This window comes from Cervus canadensis, chromosome 1 (genome assembly GCF_019320065.1).
Source record: "Cervus canadensis isolate Bull #8, Minnesota chromosome 1, ASM1932006v1, whole genome shotgun sequence".
Classification (NCBI taxonomy): domain Eukaryota; kingdom Metazoa; phylum Chordata; class Mammalia; order Artiodactyla; family Cervidae; genus Cervus; species Cervus canadensis.
Window position 1 is genome coordinate 56,425,575 of NC_057386.1, and position 26,580 is coordinate 56,452,154.

Genomic DNA, 26,580 nt, shown 5'->3' on the forward strand with positions numbered 1-26,580 from the left:
CCAGTCCCCTATGAGGAAAAGGATATCTTTTTTGGATGTTAGTTCTAGAAGGTCTTCTGGGTCATCATTGAACCATTCAACTTCAGCTTCTTTGGCATTAGTGGTTGAGGTATAGACTTGGATTACTGTGATATTGAATGGTTTTTCTTGGAAACAAACAAAAATCATTCTGTAATTTTTGAGATTTCACTCAAGTACTCTTCGGACTCTTTTGCTGACTATGAGGTCTACTCCATTTCTTCTATGGGATTCTTGCCCATAGTAGCAGATATAATGGTCATCTGAATTAAATTTGCCCATTGCAGTTCATTTTGCTTCACTGATTCCTTAAATTTTGATGTTCATTCTTGCCATCTCCTGTTTGACCACTTTCAATTCTGTGACGGTGCAAGAGCGGCTGAAAGGAGCTAGCCCATGTCCGAGGTCAGGGGCAGCGGCCTAGAGGAGCAACTCCACATCCAAGGAGCGGTGGGTACGCAGATGCAGGAGGGCCAAGAGGAGCTACTCCACGTTCAAGGTCAGGAAGGGCGACCTTGTCCAAGGTAAGGAGCAGCCGTGAAGAGAGACCCCACGTCCAAGGTAAGAGAAATCCCAGTAAGAGGGTAGGTTTTGCAAGAGGGCATCAGAGGGCAGACACACTAAAACCATAATCACAGAAAACTAGCCAATCTGATCACAGGACCACAGTCTTGTCTAACTCAGTGAAACTAATCCATGCCGTGTGGGGCCACCCAAGATGGACGGGTCATGGTGGAGAGGTCTGACAGAATGTGGTCCACTGGAGAAGGGAACGGTAAACCACTTCAGTATTCTTGCCTTGAGAACCCCATGAACAGTATGAAAAGGCAAAATGATAGGATACTGAAAGAGGAACTCCCCAAGTCGGTAGGTGCCCAAAATGCTACTGGAGATCAGTGAAGAAACAACTCCAGAAAGAATGAAAGGATGGAGGCAAAGTGAAAATAATACCCAGTTGTGGATGTGACTGGTGATAGAAGCAAGGTCTGATGCTGTAAAGAGCAATATTGCATAGGAACCTGGAGTGTTAGGTCCATGAATCAAGGCAAATTGGAAGTGGTCAAACAGGAGATGGCAAGAGTGAATGTCAACATTCTAGGAATTAGCCAACTAAAATGGACTGGAACAGGTGAATTTAACTCAGATGACCATTATATCTACTACTGTGGGCAGGAATCCCTTAGAAGAAATGGAGTACCATTCATGGTCAACAAAAGAGTCTGAAATGCAGTACTTGGATGCAATCTCAAAAATGACAGAATGATCTCTGTTCGTTTCCAAGGCAAACCATTCCATAGCACCATAATCCAAGCCTATGCCCCAACCAGTAATGCTGAAGAAGCTGAAGTTGAATGGTTCTGTGAAGACCTACAAGACCTTTTAGAACTAACACCCCCTAAAATATGTCGTTTTCATTATAGGGGACTAGAATGCAAAAGTAGGCATTCAAGAAACACCTGGAGTAACAGGCAAATTTGTTCTTGGAGTATGGAATGAAGCAGGGCAAAGGCTAGTAGAGTTTTGCCAAGAGAACACACTGGTCATAGCATACACCCTCTTCCAATAACACAAGAGAAGACTCGACACATGAACATCATCAGATGGTAAACACAAAAATTAGACTGATGATATTCTTCACAGCCAAAGATGAAGAAGCTCTATATAGGCAGCAAAAACAAGACTGGGAGCTGACTGTGGCTCAGATCATGAATTCCTTATTCCCAAATTCAGACTTAAATTGAAGAAAGTAGGGAAAACCACTACACCATTCAAGTACAACCTAAATTAAATCCCTTATGATTATGCAGTAGAAGTGAGAAATAGATTTAAGGGACTAGATCTGATAGACAGAGAGCATGATTAACTATGGATCAAGGTTCATGACATTGTACAGGAGACAGGGATGAAGACCATCCCAATGGAAAAGAAATGCAAGAAAGCAAAATGGCTGTCTGAGGAGGCCTTACAAATAGCTGTGAAGAGAAGCTGAGAAGAGAAGCAAAAAGCAAAGGAGAAAAGGAAAGATATTCCCATTTGAATGCAGAGTTCCAAAGAATAGCAAGGAGACATAAGAAAGCCTTCCTCAGTGATCAATGCAAAGAAATAGATGAAAACAACAGAATGGGAAAGACTAGAGATCTCTTCAAGACAATTAGAGGTACCAAGGGAACATTTCATGGAAAGATGGGTTCGATAGAAGACAGAAATGATATTGACCTAACAGAAGTAGAAGATGAGGTGGCAAAAATACACAAAAGAACTGTACGAAAAAGATTTTCATGACTCAGATAACCATGATGGTGTGATCACTCACCTAGAGGGAGACATCCTGGAATGTAAAGTCAAGTGGGCCTTAGAAAGCATCACTATGAACAAAGCTAGTGGAAGTGATGGAATTCTAGTTGAGCTATTTCCAATCCTGAAAGATGATGCTGTGAAAGTACTGCACTCAATATGCCAGCAAATTTGGGAAACTCAGCAGTGGCCACAGGACTGGAAAAGGTCAGTTTTCATTCCAATCCCAAAGAAAGGCAATCCCAAAGATTGCTCAAACTACTGCACAATTACACTCATCTCCAACACTAGTAAAGTAATGCTCAAAATTCTCCAAGCCAGGTTTCAGCAATACATGAACCATAAACTTCTGGATGTTCAAGCTGGTTTTAGAAAAGGCAGAGGAACCAGAGATCAAATTGCCAACTTCTGCTGGATCATTGAAAAAGCAAGAGAGTTCCAGAAAAACATTTATTTCTGCTTTATTGACTATGCCAAAGCCTTTGACTGTGTGGATCACAACAAACTGTGGAAAATTCTGAAAGAGATGGGAATACCAGAACACCTGACCTGCCTCTTGAGAAACCTGTATGCCTGTCAGGAAGGAACAGTTAGAACTGGACATGGAACAACAGACTGGTTCTAAATAGGAAAAGGAGTATGTCAAGGCTGTATATTGTCACCCTGCTTATTTAACTTATATGCAGAGTACATCATGGGAAACGCTGGGCTGGAAGAAGCACAAGCTAGAATCAAGATTGCCAGGAGAGATATTAATAACCTCAGATATGCAGATGACACCACCCTTATGGCAGAAAGTGAAGAGGAACTAAAAAGCCTCTTGATGAAAGTGAAAGAGGAGAGTGAAAAAGTTGGCTTAAAGCTCAACATTCAGAAAACTGAGATCATGGCACCTGATCTCGTCACTTTATGGGAAATAGATGGGAGAACAGTGGAAACAGTGTCAGACTTTATTTTGGGGCGCTCCAAAATCACTGCAGATTGTTTTTTCTGCCATGAAGTTAAAAGACGCTTGCTTCTTGAAAGGAAAGCTATGACAAACCTAGATAGCATATTAAAAAGCAGAGACATTACTTTGCCAACAAAGGTCCATCTAGTCAAGGCTATGGTTTTTTCACTGGTCATGTATGGATGTGAGAGTTGGACTGTGAAGAAAGCTGAGTGCCAAAGAATTAATGTTTTTGAACTGTGGTGTTGGAGAAGACTCTTGAGAGTCCCTTGGACTGCAAGAAGATCCAACCAATCTATCCTAAAGGAGATCAGTCCTGGGTGTTCACTGGAAGGACTGATGCTAAAGCTGAAACTCCAGTACTTTGGCCACCTGATGTGAGGAGTTGACTCACTGGAAAATACCCTGATGCTGGGAGGGATTGGGGGCAGGAGGAGAAGGGGATGACAGAGGATCAGAATGGCTGGATGGCGTCACCGACTCGATGGACATGAGTTTGAGTAAATTCCGGGAGTTGGTTGTGGACAGGGAGGCCTGGTGTGCTGCGATTCATGGGGTCGCAAAGAGTTGGAAACGACTGAGCGACTGAACTGAACTGAACTGGTGGACCTAACATTCCAGGTTGGAGTATGCAATATTGTTCTTTACTGCATTGGACTTTACTTCCATCACCAGTCACCTCCATATGCAGGTGTTGTTTTCATTTCGGCTTCATGTTTTCATTGTCTGCAGTTATTTTTCCACTCTTCTCCAGTAGCTTATTGGTCACCTTTCAATTTGGAGGATTTCATCTTTCAGTGTCATACCTTTTTGCCTTTTCATACTGTTCATGGAGTTCTCAAGGAAATAATACAGAAGTGGATTGCCATTCCCTTCTCCAGTGGACCACATTTTGTCGAAACTCTCCACCATGACCCATCCTTATTTGGTGACCTGATAAGGCATGGCTCATAGTTTCATTGAGTTAGACAAGCCTGTGATCTACGTGATCAGTTTGGTTAGTTTTCTGAAATTGTGATTTTGATTCTTTCTGCCTGTCTGCCCTCTGACAGATAAGGATAAGAGGCTTGTGGAAGCTTCCTGATGGAAGAGACTGACTGTCTCTTGTTCTGGGTCTTATTCTCATGGGCAGGGCCATGGACAGTAAATCTTTAATACAATTTTCTGTTGATGGGTGTGACTGTGCTCTCTCTCTGTTATTTGGCCTGAGGCCAAACTATGGTATGGGTAATCACAGTAAGAGACCTCCTTCACAAGGACTTATGCATGCACTGTTGTATTCATTGCTCCAACCCTGCAGCAGGATACTGTCCACTCTTGCCTCTGCTGTATACTCCTGGACACTCACAGGAAAATCTTGTTCAGTCTCTTGTGAGGACACTGCTCCTTTGTCCTTGTTCCTGGTGCACACATGGTTTTGTTTTTGGCCTCCAAGAGGCTGTTTCCCCAGTCCTGTGGAATTTCTGTAGACAAATCTCACTGACCTTCAAAGTCAAATTCTGAGTGTTCCCTTTGCCAGATCTCCAGGATGGTAAATCTGTTGTGGTTCCTAGAACTTTCTTACCAGTTTGCAAATTTCTTTGGCATAACTGTTCTGCAGTTTGTGGGCCATCTGCTCAGCAGCTCTATGGTGGACCTAGTGGTAACTTCCTCTAAGAGGGCTTATGCAACACACTGTGTGCCCCAGGTACTTTGCAGCCAGAGCCCCTGTTCCCGTTCCAGGTCACTGCTGACACTTGCCTCTGCATGACATGCTCAGACACTCAAAGGCAGGTCTGGCTCAGTCTCTGTGGGGTCTCTGGGTCCTGGGGTATGCAAGGTTTTGTTTGAGCCCTCTGAACATCTCTCAGAGTATACTTATGGGATTTCTGAGCTCTCTACTCTATCTCATTGTTCTATTTGTTTATCCTTTCACTAATAGTACATTGTCCTGATTACTACAAACTGTATTGATTGTTACACCTTTATAGTAAGACTTGAAGTTTTGTAGTCCAGTTTTTCCACTTTGTTTCTCTCCTCCAATATGTGTCAACTATTCTGTCTTTGCCTCTACATGCACACTCTGGAATTAATTTATCAATATCCACAAAGTCACTTAGTGAAATTTTTATTTGGTTCACATTGAAACTGTAGTTTAATTTGGGAAGAACTGATGCACTGACAAATTGAGGTTTTGCATGGAAGACGTCTTATTTATGCAGGTCATTTAGTTCTTCCATCAATTTTATAATTTCTCATATAGATCTTGGACATATATTTTTAGATTTACACCAAAGTATTTCAGTTTTTAGGATATTGATATAAATGTTATTTTGTTTTTCATTTTAAATTCTACTTCTTTGTTGCTCTTGTATAAAAGCTGGCTGAATTTTGCATGTTAAACTTGTATTCTGCAATATTTCTATAAATACTTTTTAATTTCTCAATTTTTAAAAATTATTTTTTTTTTATTTTCTACAAGAGATAGTCAAGTTGTATTTGCAATAATACAGCTGCATTTATTCCTCCTAAATCTGTATACTTTTATTTCCTTTTCTTGTATCATTGCATAGCTAGAACTTCCAGTATAATAATGAAGTGATGAGAGTGGACATCCCTGCCTTGTTCAGATCTTATCAATAAAGCTTATCATTTCTCTACATTAAGCATGATGATAGACAAGGGTTTTCCTGTAGATGTTCTTTATCAAGTTGAGGAAACCCCTTCAACTCATAATTTGCTTAAAGTTCTTTATCATAAAAGGTGGAGAACTTTCTAAACTACTTGTTCTGCATCTATTGTAATTATTTGATTTTTATTCCTTAGTCTGATATGATGGATCACATTAATTGGCTTTCTAATGTTGAACCAGCCTTGCATAACTTGAATAAATCTCACTTTTTTGTGGTAACTAATCTTTTGGAACATTGTTGGATTTGACTTGTTAATATGTTGCTTAGAGTTTTTGCCTTTATGTTCATGAGATATTTTGGTCTATGCATGTGTGTGTGCTAAGTCACTTCTTTAGTTCAGTTGCTCAGTCATGTCTGATTCTTTGTGACCCAATGGACTGCAGCACCACAGACTTCCCTGTCCATCACCAAATACCAAAGCTTACTCAAACTCATGTCAATCAATGGATTCCAACCATCTCATCCTCTGTCATCCCCTACTCCTATTGCCTTCAACCTTTCCCAACATCAAGGTCTTTTCCAGTGAGTCAGTTATTTCCATCAGGTGGCCAAAGTATTGGAGACTCAACTTCAACATCAGTCCTTCCAGTGAATATTCAGGACTGATTTCATTTAGGATTAAGTGGTTGGATCTTCTTGCACTCCAAGAGACTCTCAAGAATCTTCTCCAACACCACAGTTCAAAAGCATCAATTCTTCAGTGTTCAGCTTCCTTTATAGTGCAATTCTCACATCCATACATGACTACTAGAAAAATCACTAAACAGACCTTTGTTAGCAAAGTAATGTCTCTGCTTTTTAATATGCTCTTTAGATTTGTCATAGCTTTTCTTCAGTAGTTTCCAACTCTTTGTGACCCTATTGAGTGTAGTCTACCAGGCTCCTCTGTCCACGCCATTCTCCAGGCAAGAATACTGTAGTGGGGTGCCTGGTCTAGCTCTGGCCCTGTCCTGATCCCTCAACCTGGCCCACTCTGCCCCTGAACCACTGAGTGGTCCCCCGGGCACACAGCAGCCTCCAGAACAACCCCAGCTCATGAGGGCCGCCTGCCCGGCTGCTGGCCCTGGTGAAATGAAACTACCTGCCCCCGAGGAGGAGAGGAGGCTCAACAAGTTTCCAGAATTGATTCCAGCAGTTCATGAACCACTGGGCCCCGCCAAAGGTGGCTAAAAGCCAACAGGTTACAAACATGCTGCTAACTGTTACATACATGCTTTCCTCATTGTTCTGGCCATTGTGGGCAGAACCCTCCTTCACCGGCTCTCTGGTGACTGCTGGGAAAAGAGAACAGCTTGGATTTATGGAATGGGCCTCTGTGCCCTCTTCATCATTTCCACAGATTTCACATCATGTCATGGAAAAAGAGCAACATAAGGACAGTGGAGCATTGCTTTCACATGTATGATAGAATGGCTATCTATTTCTTCATTGCTGCATCTCACACTCCTTGGGTAAATCTCCATGAATTTGGATCCCTGGTATCTCATGTGCATGGCAGCTGGAGGAACCATTTATGTATTTCTCTACCATGAAAAGCCTTCTGATGTAAACCAATCTCACATTCTTCCCCGGTTCCCTGATATGATTACTTCCTGGTCATCTTTGAGTACAAAGCACTAAGATGAAGATGTATCCCCCTTGGTCATTCAGTTTGGGAGGTATAATGGTTGAGCTCTTTATCTATTCCACTATGGGGTTTTCTCCAGCCTTGGTGGTAACATCAATGAACAACACCAATGGATTTCACAAACTTGCCTGTGGGGTTTAATTTTTTTTGCCTGGGAGTTGTGTTCTTCAAGAGTGATGGCATCATTCCATTTCCCCATGCCATCTGGCACCTATTCATGGCCATGGCAGCTGCAATGCATTACTATGCCAATTGGAAATATCTTTACCAAAGTCCTACTGCCTTTATGTGACATTTATGGTCAATCCTCAATTGGTCTCCAAACCAGTATTGTTTCAATTATGGCACTCAGGAGTGCAACAAGAGCTGAAAATTGCACAGAAGAAGAAAAAAAAGAAGACAACTGCTTTGACTTTGTTTATATCTTTTGAATATAATTATGAAAGTACGAAAGCTGTGTTCTGAAAATGTCCCCCTCACAGCAAGTAAACAAAATAGTGACTTAACTATTCATTCCATTTCACTCTCATGAACAACTCTGGAGAGACTTGGCTAACTGAAGTCTACAAACCAGAATTTTGTATTTTAATTTTACAGATTTTGCTACATGATTTTTCTAAATTACTAGACCAGATTGTAAAAGTCAGTGCAATAACAAAACTTCCTTAAGAGAAAATGATTCCTATCATTTTCCCACTCGTTGTGTAAAGAATCATTGACAGAACTTACACTACTTTTTACCATGTTTCATCTTAGCATGCATGGTTATTTTTTTAAATAAGAACTTCAGTTCTTTGTAAATTTTTTAAAAAAATACTTCATTGAAGTGCATTTCTGTGGTTCTTCATTCTGTGAATTTTTGCAGCAATCTGTCAACATTCCACAAATGAACAAACATTATACATCTTCTCTGATAGTTTTATTAAGCATGGAGAAATTGCCAATTTTTAAAAACTGCAAGTTTTCCAAAACTTTCCTGCCAACCTCTGACTCTGAATTTTGTGCTGCTTTGGGCCACTTATTTGACCTAGTTTGGTTTCCCAGCAATAGAAAAGTATTTTGATATCACTAACTTTTTCAAAAGATTGAACTTTTTCTCTATGTCTCTGCCATGTCTCCTTCAGGGTCTTTTCCCACAGAATATGAGTATCTAGTCTGTATTAAGAGAGGATTGCTGGCTTGGCCATCTGCTGAACACTCCTGAAGAGCGTTATGAATTACAGTGAATAGTGGTCATGCCTGTCTGGTGCCAGTGGTTAAGTTATTGTCACTTAACTTTATATTACCAGTTTGATAGTCATTTTAAGTTGTGGAGCCAAATGCACAAATTCACATTTCTACCTTTCCTCTGCATCTCTTGATACACTTTTTAACATAGAAAACTATTTAAAGCACTGTTTGACAAACTCATGTGTCTATTGTCCATCAGTTATATCCTGGTTCAGTGGAGTGATATTTAATATATTATTTTTTGTTTTCCTTCACTGTCTTATATTAAGATTAACATATTAGTTGCTTTTTGGTTAATCTGTTGGTGTTTTAATAAATAACCTTGCATTTAGATCTGGTGTTGATATTGCCTATTTTCTAGTGATGATTTGATCACTGGAATTGTTAGTTTGACAGTATACTGAACTCAGTTCATTGAAATTTTCTACTGATGTAGTTTTAAAGGAGGGCTTATTTTGTGTGTGCATATGTTTAGAACTCTGACTTTGGTAAGTTATAGGGGAATGAGGAACAGAAGAACTGCCTTTGCTGCTGAATTCTTAAATAGGCAAAAGTGAAAGTGATAGTCACTCAGTCATGTCTGACTCTTTGCAACACCAAATAGGCAAGGTACCCAGTGAAAACACCAACCAGACCATCCCTTTTGCATGATTCTTAACATCTGGATGCCTCTTGTTTTATTGTGTATATTTAATTTTAAGTATATTAACTTTTGTGGATTCATTTGAAATCTGCTCAAAAGTACCACTGTCAAAACCACTAAAGTGTAGGTAAAAACTTGTGCCATAGACTAAAATGAAATTGCTATCTGGACTTGCTGAAAAAGAAAAAAAAGAAATACTGGAGTGGGTTGCCTGTCCTCCTCCAGGGAGTCTTCCTCACCAGGGATCAAACCTGGGTTTCTTACATTTCCTGCATTGGCAGGTGGGTTCTTTACCACTAGCACCACCTGGGAAGCCCATATTGATCTATGTGCACACTCACTCAGTTGTGTCCAACTGTTTGTGACTACCTGGACTATAGCCCACCAGGCTGCTCTGTCCACGGGATTTCCCAGGATGCTGGAGTGGGTTGACATTTCCTTCTCCAATATTGATCTATAGTAGTGCCTTTTTTTTTTTTTTTTTTTTTTTTACAATGTCTTTGAATGGTTTTAGTGTTAGGGTAATGCTGGTCTGAAAGTTTGGGTTAAGAAGTATTGCCTCTGCTTCAGCATCTGGAAGATATTTGAGAATTGCTATATATTTTCCTTAAATATTTGGTGCAGTTTACTGGTAACCCATCATGCCACATCCAGCACAGTGGGTAAGAAAGACCTGAAATGGGGTGAGCACATAATGAAAAGACAGAAACATATAACTTGGTGAGCAGGGAGTCGGGGGGCCCTCCTGCTCTCCATGGCAGGAAGATAAAATGATTCCTTTCAGCTCACACTTTTATTGGCATAAGACACATGAAATCATTAGGGAATAGCTATACTGGGTAGTCTGATTAGCACACCATAAAGAGGGAGTAAAGTTAAAGCTCTGCTGTTGATCAGGAACATCTTGTCTTTTTGTTTTTTTCCATGGGGACAGAGGCAAGGGTAGGCAGTGAAGCGGAGCAGAAAGCACATCCAGCCCCAAGAATGTCCATTTGGCATGCTTACTAGGACAGAAACAAGGGTACAATTTGCTGCACACTCAAGTCATGGAGCAGGTTCTGGTCTCTGCTCAGCCAGGCTGCAACATCTCACCCTTTTTGACTGCAGGACTATCATGGTCAGTCCAGAATAATAATATAGTGCACTTTTTTTTGTGTTAAATTTGGATGTGTCCTGTTAGGATCAGGGAACCAGTGAGAACTGTTGGTCTAAATTGAAGAGGAAGGGCCAAACCAAGTTAGTTCAGCTCAGTTGCTCAGTCATGTCCAACTCTTTGCAACCCCATGAACCGCAGCTCGCCAGGCCTCCCTGTCCATCACCAACTCCCAAAGTCCACGCAAACCCATGCCCATTGAGTCGGTGATGCCAGGTTAAGGGTCTACCTACTGGAGAGTGCTGCACTCAATATGCCAGCAAATTCGGAAAACTCAGCAGTAGCCCCAGGACTGGAAAAGGTCAGTTTTCATTCTAATTCCAAAGAAAGGCAATGCCAAAGAATGTTCAAACTACCGCACAATTACACTTATCTCACACACTAGCAAAGTAGTGCTCAAAATTCCCCAAGCCAGGCTTCAACAGTACATGAACCATGAAATTTCAGATGTTCAGGCTGGATTTAGAAAAGGCAGAGGCACCAGAGATCACATTGCCAACATCTGCTGAATCACTGAAAAAGCAAGAGAGTTCCAGAAAAATATCTACTTCTGTTTATTGACTTTACCAAAGCCTTTGTCTGTGTGTGTGTTAGTTGCTCAACTGTGTCTGACTCTTTGCAACCCCATAGACTGTAGCCCTACAGGCTCCTCTGTCCATGGGACAGAGGCAAGAATACTGGACTGGCTTGCCACTCCCTTCCCCAGAGGATCTTTCCAACCCAGGGATCAAATCCTGGTCTCCTGCATTGCAGGCAGATTCTTTACTGTTTGAGCTACAGGGAAGTCCTTAAAGTCTGTCTGTGTGGATCACAACAAACTTTGAAAAATTCTTCAAGAGATGGGAATACCAGACCACCAAACCTCCCTCCTGAGAAATCGGTATGCAGGTCAAGAAGCAACAGTTAGAATTGGACATGGAACAACAGACTGATTCCAAATCAGGAAAGGAGTGTGTCAAGACGGCATATTGTCACCCTGCTTATTTAACTTATATGCAGAGTACATCATATGAAATGCCAGGCTGGATGAAGCACAAGCTGGAATCAAGATTGCCAGGAGAAATATCAGTAACCTCAGATATGCCGATGACGCCACCGTTATGGCAGAAAGCAAAGAAGAAATAAAGAGCCTCTTGATGAAATTGAAAAAGAAGAGTGAACAACTTGGCTTAAAAGTCAACATTCAAAAAACTAAGATCATGGCATCCAGTCCAATCACTTCATGGCAAATAGATGGGGGAACAATGGAAACAGTGACAGACTTTATTTTTTTGGGCTCCAAAATCACTGCACATGGTGACTGCAGCCATGAAATTAAAAGACACTTGCTCCTTGGAAGGAAAGCTATGATCAATCTAGATAGCATATTAAAAAGGAAAGACATTGCTTTAAAAACAGAGGTCCATCTAGTCAAAGCTATGGCTTTTCCAGTAGTCATGTATGGATGTGACAGTTGGACTATAAAGAAAGCTGAGGGCCAAAGAAATGATGCTTTTGAACTGTGGTGTTGGAGAAGACTCTTGAGAGTCCCTTGGACTGCAAGGAGATCCAACCAGTCCATCCTAAAGGAAATCAATCCTGAATGTTCATTGGAAGGACTGATGCTGAAGCTGAAACTCCAGTACTTTGGCCACCTCATGTGAAGAACTGACTCACTAGAAAAGACCCTGATGCTGGGAAAGATTGAAGGGGTTGGGAGAGAGGGGGATGACAGAGGATGAGATGGTTGAATGGCATCACCAACTCAATGGACTCTAGTTTGAGTAAGCTCTGGGAGTTGGTGATGAACAGGGAGGCCTGATGTGCTGCAGTCCATGGGGTCACAAGGAGTCAGACATGACTGAGTGACTGAAATGAACTGAATGGAGAATTTAGAACATAAGCCCAATACAAATCAGCATCTTCCCCAGTTACCGCTCATGAGACCAGTGCCACCATAGCCAATGTCATGGTCATGGTTTTAGGTATTTGTATGTGCAGGAGCATTTGTTTGCTCTTCTAACTGAGGCTCTTCAGTTGCCCCCAAGTCACAGGGGGTGCCTTAAGAGTGTGTGGTCCTGGTTCTCGCTCTGGGGTGGGGGGTCCATCTGGCATAACCTCTGGACTTTCTACGTCACCCACTCACTGTGGGATCCCACATCTCCTGTGGTGCAAATGGAGGGTTCGTGGCATGGCTTGATGCACCTGCTTGATATCCAGCAAGGGCCTTGACTTGTTGAGACACAACCATATCCTCTTCCCCATGTTAGTAAGGGGGATGGTACTTTCCATGGACCACCTTCTGGTGCCTTCCACCAGACCTGTGGGTATCTCTGAAGGAGTATGTGAATACTGTTTCTAATATGAGGTTGATTTTTGGTCATTTGTTGTGAAAAAATTTAAGGTTAGGAGAGCTAAATGCAGACATGCAGGTGGAGATTTCCCTGCTCTTCCCCCTTTTTGTTTTAATAGCTGATTTTTAGGAGCATAATGTGCTCATTCAACAATAGCTTGGCCAGCTGGATTATATGGGATGCCTGTAGAGTGACCAACAGACCAGAAAGAACAGAAGGCTTTAAAACCTTTACTGGTGTAAGCGGGCCCATTGTCAGTTTTAAGTTTCTTGGCCTGCCCATATGAGCAAAAGTAGCTAATAAATGGCATTGGGCATGAATGGTGGTTTCACCGGGATGAGTAGAAGCCCAAAACATGTGAAAATAAGTATTGATAGAAACAGGGAGGTAGTTAAGGCATCCAAACTCAGGAAAATGGGTTACATCCATCTGCCAAATTTCATTTGGAGTAAGCCCTTGGGGGTTAACTCTGGGTGATGGAGGTTGATGAGCACTGACTTGTTGACAGGAAGGACAGGCTTGACTAATTTTTGTTGTTTGGGATTTAGTAATTTTGAACCGACATCTAAGGGAATGGGCAGATTGATGAAGAAGTTGATGAGATGAGTAAGCCTGTTTAAAAATGCGCATCATTAAAAGATCAGCCTGAGAACTGCCAAGGGTGAGAGGCCCCAGGAGTGGGGAGTAAGCTCAAACATGTGCAATGAAGAGAGGAAAGGAACAGAAATGAACGACTTTTTTGAAGTTGGATAAATAGGAGGAATAATTTCTCAGAATTAACATGTTTAATTCTTGCAGTTTCAATAGACTTGGTCATTCCAACAATACAGGCAGAGTCACTAACAATATTAATAGGGTTCTTATCTTTAGAAACAACTACTGTAATTACTGCTCCTAGTTCCACCCACTGAGCCAAAGCATGGGGCATAACTAGGGTTTCTCATTCCTCAGGCCTGGCAATGCCTGCTTTGCCATTGTTAAAGCCATCTGTAAAATAAGTAGGAATGCCTGCGATAGGCATGGCCTTGGTGACTCTGGGCCACACAATGGGAGTTAGGGAAATAAATTGTAACAATTTATGTGCAGGAGGGTGACTGTTTAAAATGCCCACAAAGTCAGCGAAGGCAACCTGCCATGATAAGCAAGTTTGCCAAAGTTGCTATTGCTGAGTTTTGTCAAATGGAACATGAAGAGTTTGAGGATCAAAGCAAGTCAACTGGCGAGTATGTTTTCTTCCCTGCATAATTAAATTAGATATAAGGGTAACGTATTCCATCAGGGTTTTACCCTCTTGAGAATGCAGGAACAACTATTCTATGAAGCCAAATGTAGGCTGTTCCTGAAATAAAACTCCTGTAGGGGCTTCTGGAGAAGCTATGACAATGAAGAAAATAGGATAATCATAATGAATACGATTAAGTTGAGCATTTTGAATGGCAATATTTACTATATCAAATTCCTTTTTAGCTTGTGGAGTCAGAGTTCGAGGGGAGGAAAGGACTGAGCCCCCTTTATGAGTCTCAAAGAGGTGTTTACGTGAACTAGTAGGAATGCCCAGAGCAGGGCACAACCAATTAATATCTCCTAAAAGCTTTTGAAAATAATTTAATGGTTTGAGATTTTCATATCTAATGGATACCTTTTGGGGCATAATGATGTGTTCTGAAACCCAATAACCTAAGTAGGAAAAGGGAGCTGCTTTTTGAATTTTTTCAGGCACTACATGTCGTCCCCGTAAAGTCATGTTTTGCTTGTTTGTTTTGTTTTTGTTTTTTGTATCACATTCTTTTATTTTTTTTTTTCCATTTATTTTTATTAGTTGGAGGCTAATTACTTTACAATATTGTAGTGGTTTTTGCCATACATTGACATGAATCAGCCATGAATTTGCATGTGTTTCCCATCCTGAATCCCCCTCCCACCTCCCTCCCTATCCCATCCCTCTGGGTCATCCCAGTGCACCAGCCCTGAGCACTTGTCTCATGCATCCAACCTGGACTGGTGATCTGTTTCACACTTGATAGTATACATGTTTCGATGCTGTTCTTTCAGATCATCCCACCCTCGCCTTCTCCCATAGAGTCCAAAAGTCTGTTCTATACATCTGTGTCTCTTTCTCTATCTTGCATATATGGAGATAAAAGCAAAAATAAACAAATGGGACCTAATTAAACTTAAAAGCTTCTGCACAACAAAGGAAACTATAAGCAAGGTGAAAAGACAGCCTTCAGAATGGGAGAAAATAACAGCAAATGAAGAAACAGACAAAGGATTAATCTCAAAAATATACAAGCAACTCCTGCAGCTCAATTCCAGAAAAATAAATGACCCAATCAAAAAATGGGCCAAAGATCTAAACAGACATTTCTCCAAAGAAGACATACAGATGGCTAACAAACACATGAAAAGATGTTCAACATCACTCATTGAGAAATGCAAATCAAAACCTCAATGAGGTACATTACATGCCAGTCAGAATGGCTGCTATCCAAAAGTCTACAAAGGTCACGTTGAATTTGGTGAAAAAGTGGATTTAGGAGAGACTCCTCTGGGGCAGCTAAGAATATGCCATCCATATAGCGAATGATGTAGACTTGAGGATAGAGGGATTGAGCTCCCCTCAGAGTGCTAGCCATGTATTATTGGCATAGCATAGGACTATTCATCATCCCCTGAGACAACAGTTTCCATTGGTACCATTTCATCGGAGCTTGTTGGTTAATACTGGGCATCGAAACATGTATACTATCATTTGCTGACCTTGAGGAATGCCTTGGAATGAATGAGAGAGAGCCATTACTTTAATTTCTCCTGAATAGTCTGGATCAATAAGGCCAGGAAGAATTTGGAAGCCCTTAAGAGTAAGGCCACTTCTGCCCAAAATTAGTCCTATGGTCCCCTGTAGAATAGGGCCTCGGATCCCAGTAAGAATAGCTAAGGAGGGATCCGATTCACTAATCTGAACAGTTAGTCTGGTTGGGAGGTCCCAGACAGCATTTATACTGATAGCAGCTGAGGTTGGAAATACACTGAAGGGTGGAGGTCCTCACAGGGTATGCCCCCATTGTTTGTGGGGCCTGAGGCTGGCCCCTTGGCTATTTCCCAGCTGTAAAGGGAAACCGTTTTTATGAAATTTAGATCTGCATTGATTAGCCCAGTGATTGCCTTTCTGGCACCGAGGACATAGTCCTAGTGCTTTACTGTCACCAGTAGGCGGAGGTATTGTAACACCTGTTTTGGGCCAGAACGGCAATCCTTTTCCATATGTCTGGGCTTTCCACATTGAAAGCATTTGGCAGGGGAAGAGCTAAAATTATTTTTAAAGGCAGTAGAAATTGCTTGGGCTAGAATGGTTTGTTTGTGAGCCTGTGTACCAATATTTCAACAAAATAGGCAAGGCTGCCATTTTGATGAATAGGGTTAAGGGCAGCCTTGCAGTCTTCATTGGCATTTTCATAGGCTAATTGTTTTAACAAAATGTCCTCCACTGTAGGACTGTTAATTTGATGGTGGAGAGCAAATGAGAGCCAGTCTACAAATTCAGTTCATGGTCTTCTCCAGGTCTCTGGAATATTTTAACAAATGAACCAGTAAGCTCCCCAGGGTCTGAAACTATCTGCCACGCCCTTCAGCAGTGTTTGGTAATCTGTTCATATGCTCCCAATAGTATACCTTCATATGTCAACTGGGCTATTGGACTGGTGCATTGTCCTGTTCTTGTGAGAATTTCAAAAGTAATATTATGTCCATTGGCCAAATTAATATGGGCTTGCTCTTGGCACAACTCAGTATAAGAGGCAAAAAATTGTAAACATTGGGGACCATTTAAAGCAGCTTTGGCTAACATCTTAACATCCTAAGGAGAGCATCTCCCATGCAAACAAACTTCCAATAATTCTTGTGTATATGGGGAATTAGCCCCATTCAACCTAATGCTAGATTTTAATTCCATTAAAACCTTGATGTCAAAAGTTTCATGTGTTGCAACAACCTGGGTGGAATCATTGGGGTCAGGCCTATAATCAATAGGGAAAGCAAGATCCTCAACATCCAAAGCACCAGAATGAAGGGCAGAGGTCATGGCCTGCTCAGTCAGCGGCTTGTCCTCCCGAGACATTTCTGGACCTGGTGGAGGCGGCAGTGGCAGAAAACGGTCCTCAGGCTTGGATGGCAAAGGGGCGGAAGGGTTAGCAGGAGCTGCCTCTGAGGACACCGCCTCCTCACATGTTTTGTCGGTCTGTAGAGGGTATGGGACTGATTGCACTAGCCCCCAGGTCGCAGATATCCTCACGGGTATGTTGATCCCCTCTCCTGTGTGCTTTTTAAATTTTCTCCCACTCGAGCCCAATTTTCAATATCTAGAGTGCCTTCTTCTGGAAACCAAGGATTATATTTAACCACCTCTTTTAGCAATTGTGTCAATTGCTCCTCTCACCTGTGCTCCAGCAGTAAGCACAGGAGGAGGTGCTTTAAAAGCTGGAGATAATGTTTCTCAGCTTTACTCAAATCATTCCCCATTGTTACCCTGACTTTGTAAGACAAGGGACATCCCGCCCTTAGAGTCTGAGGGCCTGGTCGCGATCCAGGCTTCTCACTTACCGCTCACTTTCAGTTTTCCCCTTGGGAGAGTCCTTCCCGACTTCAGGTCCCCTTCGGGCGCCTCCTGCCGCCTCCAGCACAGAGGGTAAGAAAGACTTGAAATGGGACGAGCGCGTGAAAAGAGAGACACATGTACTTCGGTGAGTGGGCTGTCATGGGGCCCTCCTGCTCTCCGTGGCAGGAAGATAAAACAGCTCCCTTTAGCCCTCACTTTTATTGGCAGAAGTCACATGAGATGATTAGGGAATAGCTATACTGGGGAGTCTGATTAGCACACCATAAAGAGGGAGTAAAGTTAAAACTCTGCTGTTGATCAGGAACACCTTGTTTTGCTTCCATGGGGACAGAGGCAAGGGTAGGCAGTAAGCAGAGCAGAGAGCACGACCCGCCCCAAGAATGTCCATTTGGCGTGCTTACTAGGACAGTCACAAGGGCGCAGCTTGCTGCACCCTCGAGTCATGGGGCAGGTTCTGGTCTCTGCTCCACCAGGCTGCAACACATCCGGGCCCTGTATTTTGAAATAAATTGCAATGAAAGAAATCAGGCAAATACTTTGAAAAACAAAAAACATTTAATATTTTCACTTGAGGTGTTTTAAGCAGCATCATCTTGTTCATGCTTTGTAGCACTTCCCCGCCCCCCCCACCCCCCCTTTCGCAGTTGACTTAAAAAGACAATAGGATAAATATTACTCCACTAGAAGACAGCAAGTGTGTGGTTCAGGCATTCAGTCATGTCCGACTGTTTGCAACCCCATGGACTGCAGCATGCCAGACTGTCCTGTCTGCTACTATCTCCCGGAGTTTGCTCAAACTCATGTCTATTGAGTTTATGATGTGATCTAATCATCACATCCTCTGTCACCCCCTTTTCCTCCTGTCCTCAATCTTTCCTAGCGCTGAGGTCTAGTATCAAGGTCTTTTCCATTGAGTCAGCTCTTCTCATTAGGTGGCCAAAGTGTTGGAGCTTCAGCTTCAATATCAGTCCTTCCAATTAATATTCAGGGTTGATTTCCTTTAGGATTGACTGGTTTGATCTCCTTGTTGTCAAAGGGATTCTCAAGAGTCTTCTTCAACCACAGTTCAAAAGCATCATTTGTTCAGTGCTCAGCCTTCTTTATGGTCCAACTCTCACATTTATACATGACTAGTGGAAAAACCATAGCTTTGACTATACAGACCTTTGTCCACAAAGTTTCAGTTGTCTTTGCTTTTAAATATGCTGTCTAGGTTCATCATAACTTTTCTTCCAAGGAGCAAGTTTCTTTTAATTTCATGACTGCAGTCACCATCTGCAGGGATTTTGGAGGTCAAGAAAATAAACAGAAGAGAGCAGGTCTAATATTTCTCTAATGAAGTACTGAAAGCTCATACTTGAGTACACCACTAGTAGATCACAGGACTCATGAAATAAGTTCTGAATTTGATAAAATAACTTGTAGCATATAATTCCATATAACTGTGATACATAAATTTAATGTTGATTTTGTACTTATTCATTTACTTCAACAAACATTTCTCATATAGTCACCATAGCTGATCTCTGGTTCTAGATACTGGGAAGGATACAAGAGATCCCTTTTAGACAAGGAAATTTGGATATAGTAAGATGAAAAAGATTAATAAAAAATGCAAAGAAAATGTGAAAGGTATTTTAAAAAATACCAAATGAAATTTTATAGATTTAAAGAGGTACAGGAGATAATTTAAATTGGAGGCAATAGCCAAATGTTTACAAGCTTAATATGCTTCATGTAATAGGTAGATTTTTTAATATGTGAGTATATCTGGATATGTGAATATTATAATATTCAAAATAAAATTTATTCCAGAGCTTAACACTCTAATTTGGATTGATTTTCAAAATAAAACTGTCAACATGATTATACTGTTTAGAGGCAGCATAATACTTACACTGACATGGAGCAAGTGTCTTGTGATTGCATGACTGAAGTCCCATTCTGCAGTGATCCTGGAGACCAGAAAAAGAAAATAGGTCACTGTTTCCACTGTTTCTTCTTTTATTTGGATGAAATGATGGGATTGGATTCCATGATCTAAGATTTATGAATGTTAAGTTTTAAGCAAGCGTTTTCACTCTCCTCTTTCACCCTCATCAAGAAGCTTTTTAATTCCTCTTCACTTCACACCATTAGAGTGGCTACCATCTGCATATCTGAGATTTTTTATATTTCTCTTGATTTCAACTTGTGATTAATCCAGCATACTCAGTATAGAAGCTAAATAAACAGAGTGACAATATACAGCTTTGATGTACTCCTTTCCCAATTATGAACCAGTCCATTGTTCTACCTGTTATTTCTTAACCTGCATGCAGGTTTCTTGGGAGATAGGTAAGCTAGTCTGGTATTTCCAACTCTTTAAGAATTTTTCAGTTTGCTGTGGTACACACACTCAAAGGCTTTAACATAGTCAATGAAACAGAAGTACATGTTTTTCTGGAATTCACTTGCTTTCTCTATGACACAACACATGTTGACAATTTGATTTTTGATTCCTCTGCCTTTTCTAAACCTAGCTTATACATCCGGAATTTCTTGGTTCATGTACTGCTGAAGCCTTGAAGGATTTTGAGCATTACCTTGCTAGTATGTGAAATGAATGCAATTTTTTGGTAATTTGTATTCTTTGGCATTTCCTTTCTTTGGGGTTGAAATGAAAACTGTTCTTTTCCAGTCCTGTGACCACTGCCCAGTTCTCCAAATTTGTTGACATATTAAGTGAAGCATTTTGACAGCATTATCTTTTAGGATTTTAACTAGCTCAGCTAGAATCTCATCACCACTTGAATTCACTCTCCAGGATGCCTAGATCTAGGTGAGTGACTACAAAAGCATGGTTATATAGGTCATAAGACCTTTATTTGTATATTTGTGTATAGTCTTGCCACCTCTTCTTAATCTCTTCTGCTTCTCTCTGGTCCTTACTATTTCTGTCCTTTATTGTGCCCATACTTGCATGAAATGTTCCCTTGGTATCTCCAATTCTCTTAAAGATAACTCTAGTCTTTTGCATTCTATTGGTTTCCTCTGTTTCCTTGCATTGTTCATTTAAGTAGGTTTTCCTATCTCTCCTTGCTATTCGAAACTCTGCTTTCAGTTGGGTATATTTTTTTCCTTTCTCCCTTGACTTTTGCTTTGCTTCATTTCTCAGAAAGTTGTAAAACCTCCTCAGACAACCACTTTGCCTTCTTGCATTTCTTTTTCTTCGAGGTGGTTTTTGTCCCTGCCACCTGTAAGATGTTGTGAACCTCTGTTCATAGTTCTTAAGAAACTCTGAATACAAGTCTAATCCCTTGAGTATATTCATCACCTCCACTGCATAATCATAAGGGATTTGATTTAGATTATATCGAATGGCCTAGTACTATTCCCTACTTTCTTCAATTTATGCCTAGATTTTGCAATAAGGAGCTCACGATCTGATCCTTTTGCTCTCTGTGTAAAGCGTCTCCAGATTTGGCTGCACAAAATATACTGAATCTGATTTTGGTATTGACCATCTGGTGATGTCCACGTGTAAAGTTGCCTCTTTTGCTGTTGGAAGAGGGTGTTTGCTATGACCAGTGTGTTCTCTGGACAAAACTGTTGGCCTTTTCTTTGCTTCATTTTGTGTGTTCATGCCCAGTTGCTTCACCATTGTCTGAATCTTTCTGACAGTATGGAAAATAGTTTGCCAAGCTCCTCAGTCCATGGGATTCTCCAGGCAAGAGCACTGGAGTGGATTGTCATGTCCTCCTCCAGGGACTTCATTTTGTACTCCAACGCCAAATCGCCTGTTATACCAAATATCTTGACTTCCTACATTTGTGTCCCAGTCTTCTATGATGAAAAGCACAGCCATACATCACATGGCTCATAGCTTCATGGAGTTACACAAGCCCCTTCACCTTGACAATGCTCTGAGCCATGAAAGGGAATCATAATATATTACTTAGAAAAAGTGAACAATATCTACATAATCAGAATTAATTGCCATTTTTAAAAAGGTTTTGACTCTTGGTATCTTCCTCTTTTAACTGGTAATAATATTTCTGAAACCATCAAAAGTGATTATGATAATTAAACAAGATGACATATTATTCGGTTTGGTTCAGTTCAGTCACTCAGTCACGTCCAAGTCTTTGTAACCCCATGGATGACAGCACACCAGGCCTCCCTATCCATTACCAACTCCTAGAGTTTACTAAACTCATGTCCATTAAGTTAGTGATGCCATCCAACCATCTTATCTTCTATCATCCCCTTTTCCTCCTGCCTTCAGTCTTTCCCAGCTTCAGTGTCTTTAGGTAAATTAAAATGGATGCAGTCTTGTTTAGGCTTCAGAAGTTAGGGAGCAGACCTCTGACCAAATCTTGACCTTACCTGGACCCTGTCTGGACTACATGCATGCCTGCTAGCACACCGATTACTACCAGTACATTAAGCAGCACTTTAGAGGGGAAAGGGAATGGGTTTGGAATTTCTTAAGCTCCAGGAACTTCACTAGTCCCCCAGGGTCTAAGGAATCTTATGGCTCACAAGGTGAAATAAACCACATTATAAGTTAAAGAAAAATCAGACTTGCATTTTTGCACATAAACGGAGGATGATGTCATATTGCAGCCTGCGATTATAAATTGGAGGCCCTAAAGCTGAAACATGAAGTCTTACTGTGAGGTGGGCACATTGCCTTGGACTCTTTCTCAATGGGGACTCCAGATTGACATTATGTGGAATTTCCCAGTGTTATCCAAGTCTGAATATTACATTTGGCCCAGTTTGTTGATGTACATACTGTTGCTTCTATCTATCGTTTCTACTTTTTTTTAATTACTGAATATTGAAATTAAGTTAAATAATCTTCTACTAAATATTGAAATTGTCATTTGTGTGTAGCAAGTGGTTTCTTTTGTTAATGAACACTTCAAACCTAAAACTAGAGTAAAACTTTCAGCAAAGCAAAAAAGAAGGGTGCTTATCAAAGCATGTATTATATGGTGATATTTAATTAATTGTACTTATTAAAATAAATGATTGCTCAGACAAATGAGCATATATAAATTCATAAAATAAGAATTCTCTTATTGGAGAAAGAAAAAAGAATAAAAACTGTTAGAAGGTATAGTCAAGATTACTTTATAGTCTCCCATAAAGGTGAAGGTGAAAGTCACTCAATCGTGGCTGACTCTTTGTGACCCCATGGACTTAGTCCACGGAATTCTCCAGGCCAGAATACTGGAGTGAGTAGCCTATCCCTTCTCCAGCGGATCTTGCTGACCCAGAAATCAAACCAGGGTCTCCTGCATCACAGGCAGATTATTTACCAACTGAGCTATGAGGGAAACCCTTAGTCTCCCATAAAGTAGAACTTAATAGATAAAATCAAAGAAAAATAGGAAATAAAATATACAAAAATTAAGAAAATATTTAACAGATCAAGCATCCAACTAACAGGCATTAGAGAAAATAGATGGTGGATAATGATAGCTTACAGTGAACAGTGTCAGATTTGTGATCTCTGAAGAAGATTTAGCTTTGGGATGAGGGACCAGGCTTGATCACTCAAGAGCTTTTGTGTAGCAGAGTTTTATTAAAGAATGAAAAGGGACAAATAAAGCTTCTGACATAGATATCGGAAGGGGAATGGAGAGTGTCCCCCTTGCTGGTCTTAGCAAGGCAGCTATATACTTTTCAATTGGTTATTAGCAATAAATCAAAAGATTGTCTCAATGTTGTAAAGGTCTTCCCAGACCCACTCCGACAATATATATTATAAGATAATAGGATTAGAACTAACAATAGAAAGATTATTACCAAAGCCACTCCCATAATATACATTTTAAGATGACAGGATTAGTCAGAAGGTTCTCAAGAAGGAGAAACATGTCCTCAAGTAGGATACATTTTTGTTATATAATCATTGGTTCGGAGTTTAAGGGAAAACATATCCTTGAACAAGATGAGTTGCTTTGTTGTGCAATCATCAATTCTGGGCTTAAAGAAAGAAATGTTTGTCCTTTTCTCCTCCTTGAGAACCCCAGACCCCTATCTACTCCTCAAAAGCCCCACACTTCTTTCTCTTCCTGGGGGACACCGGACTTCTTATCAGTGTGCCGAGGAATTGATTCTCTCAGATAATCTTTAAAAATTAATGTGTCCTGCAACTAAAGGGCATGAACCTATATATTTATGGTTTCATGGAGAGTCCAAATACAATAAATGAAGAAAAATAAAAGGCTCACATTTAAGTACATCATAGTGAATTTTTACTACAATTGGGTAAGGTACTAAAAGGTTTCTGGGAAAAAAAAAGGCAAAAAATGAAGGGCAATTATCATGATGACACTAATCTCATGAACAAAAATACTGGAAATTAAGAGAAAATATTATCAATAAATGTAATGGGGCAAAGACATTTTAAGAAATAAACAGTCTCAAAAATATTGCCTCCTATGCAACTTTAATTGATAGATGCTATTAAAAAGCATCCATTCAACCCAGGGATTGAACCCAGGTGCTATTCGACCCAGGGGTCAAATCCTGGTCTTAACATTGCATGTGGATTCTTTACTGTCTTAACCACCAAGGAAGCCCCATTAAAAACTTAAGAAATAAACTAACAAAGGAGTAGATATACAATCTAACTATAGAGGGCTTAAGATTGGTACAAAGAGTTCATAATAGACACTGTGTAGCTGTGACCTATAGAACAGTCCATTAGTTTGGAGAAGAAAGACAGATCACTCCTCCAGGGAGATAGTCAGTAAGTTACAGAATAAAAATATATGTAGTTTTACAGGGATATGAGAGGATTTCTAATGTATTTGAATATTTTGAGTACACACAATTAAATTATTATTTGAATATTCTGAAAATAATACTTGTGTTTGAAAGATTTGTTTAGGTTTAAAAGATTATCTTTACATAGAACAGCTTATTAAAAATAAAACAAATAGAAAATCTAGGAGGAGCAAATTTACAGGAAAATAAATATTATAATAGTATATTACTTAGTGCAGCAGTGAACAACATTTACCAATAAGGATAATGCTATTATGACTACAAGATTCCAAAAGATTCCATTAAATTGAGTCAGGTTTGGAAGGTACATGAAAGTTAATAAAATAATAGGGGTGGGAGTGATCAGATAAATCATAGAGTTAAATATTTTCCAGCTATAAATGAAATCTGAATTTCCTTAATGCAAATCACAGTATAAGCAACCATTTTGAAACACAGAAATGGTTGCTTCTGAGAAGTACGCCTGGTTAGTGCGACACCATGGGATGAAGACTGTCCCTTTTTGGTATGAGCCTGATAACACTATTTGGATTTTAAATGATACATGTACTTGTATAACTCTAAAAATATAAAATATATTTTAAAAAATTAACAAAAATGTGTGGCTTCCCAGGGGAATAAATAAATCACCTTTCTCTTTCAAAGAACTAAAACAAGTTTACCTGCTGCACCTGCTGAGTAAGTTTAATGCAATTGTAAGGCCTATATTCCTACTCCCCACACCTAACACACATACACCAAACAATTTCAACTGTCTTCAGATGCTTAAGATGTCATTAGTGTGTAGAAAACCCTTTTATTTTTGTATAATTAAAAACAACAGAATTTAATTCAAATGTGTTTATAAAATTGCTCTTTGATATAAATGCATTTCCATGAACAGAATTATTCATTAAGCTAACCTGTTCAGGTTGTTCTATGAGACTTTGTTCAACATTTGCAGAATGTTAACCTGTGATAGCAATGTTGAAAAAAGATAACCTAGCATAACTGAAACTTTAATATGTTAGCTAAGCATTAAGCTTTTAGTAAATGATCTCATCCCTGCTGAATATCAGAATTATCTAGATCCAAAAAAAGTGCAAGATTGGTGTAATAGCTCAGCCCTGAAGACAGAAAAGGATTTGATGCAGTTTTATCCTTACTAAAATATCTTTTGGGGACAATTGTTGGCCCCAGAGAAGCTAGTCAAGGAACAAAAGTCTGACTCAGAGCTTTTTGATGTGATCTGATGTCACATACACAAAAAAAAAATTACCTGAAATAAACTAGATCTCTTTAGTGCCAAATAAAAATATGAAGAGAAAGACAAATAGAAAGATGTGGAGAGGATGAGAAAAAGAGATGTTCATTGCTAGTGAGGCTGAAGAATTCTGATAAAAAGATGGGTCTGGGTGGCCACAATGGAAAATCTGTAAACCATATTTGTAAGGAAATAGACTCTGACTGAACAAGAGATAAGAGGTATGGCTTGGGATATTATATAGTTAAGGAGAGGGCATATGTTTTGATATAGTTATCGTGAAGTATGGGCAAGCAGAAAGTCAAGAAACAAGAGCACACAGAAATGTTTCCTGCCCAAATGAGGCTGGTGATCACAAATCTGTGCTTAATCTATTCCTAACTTTCTCTGTCAACATGAGGACTTGGAAAGTCATCTGCCCATCTAGGTCTGTTTTTAAAATATAATTTTAAAATATTCATTTCTTTAGCTATGATGTGAAGGGGCTAGGTTTTGCCCCGGTTGTTCCATCCCACATGTAACAAAGGTAATCATCATAAGTCACTGGTATGAGGCTAGGGAGTGGGGAGTAAAAAGTTTCACCAGGCAAATTCCTGCTCATGAACACTTCATGGTCTCGTAGACAAGCTATATCCTTACAACAAGAGTCAGAGGCTCCATTTCAAGCATCATATTGACTATAAATTTTCTTTCATGTTAGCGTAATTGATATTTTACTACTCCACAAATCATTGTTTCTCAGGGCTTCGGGGCCCTTAATTAACACCACCTGATATTTTTCTTCTCATGCTATGTATTTCCTAACATTTCCTGCTGCAGCATTTTGATTATTTACCTTTTGAAGCTTCTTACTAAAATTGCTCTTGGGGTGGGGATCTGCAAGGAGATAAAATATGGTTTGTAATCTCACAGAGTGAGTCAGGAGTTAGAGTCCAGGCACTGAGTCCCTAGCTTATAACCTGTTTAGCTTGCCACATGAACTTCTGTTTAAAGTGTCTGAAGTTTCACCTTTGAAT

At 40.1% G+C, this 26,580-nt stretch overlaps 1 pseudogene; it reads left to right on the forward strand.

Annotated features, from left to right (window-relative positions):
* The first annotated feature begins 414 nt into the window (after positions 1–414).
* LOC122437241 lies at positions 415–7,853 on the forward strand (annotated as a pseudogene).
* The last annotated feature ends 18,727 nt before the right edge of the window (positions 7,854–26,580 follow it).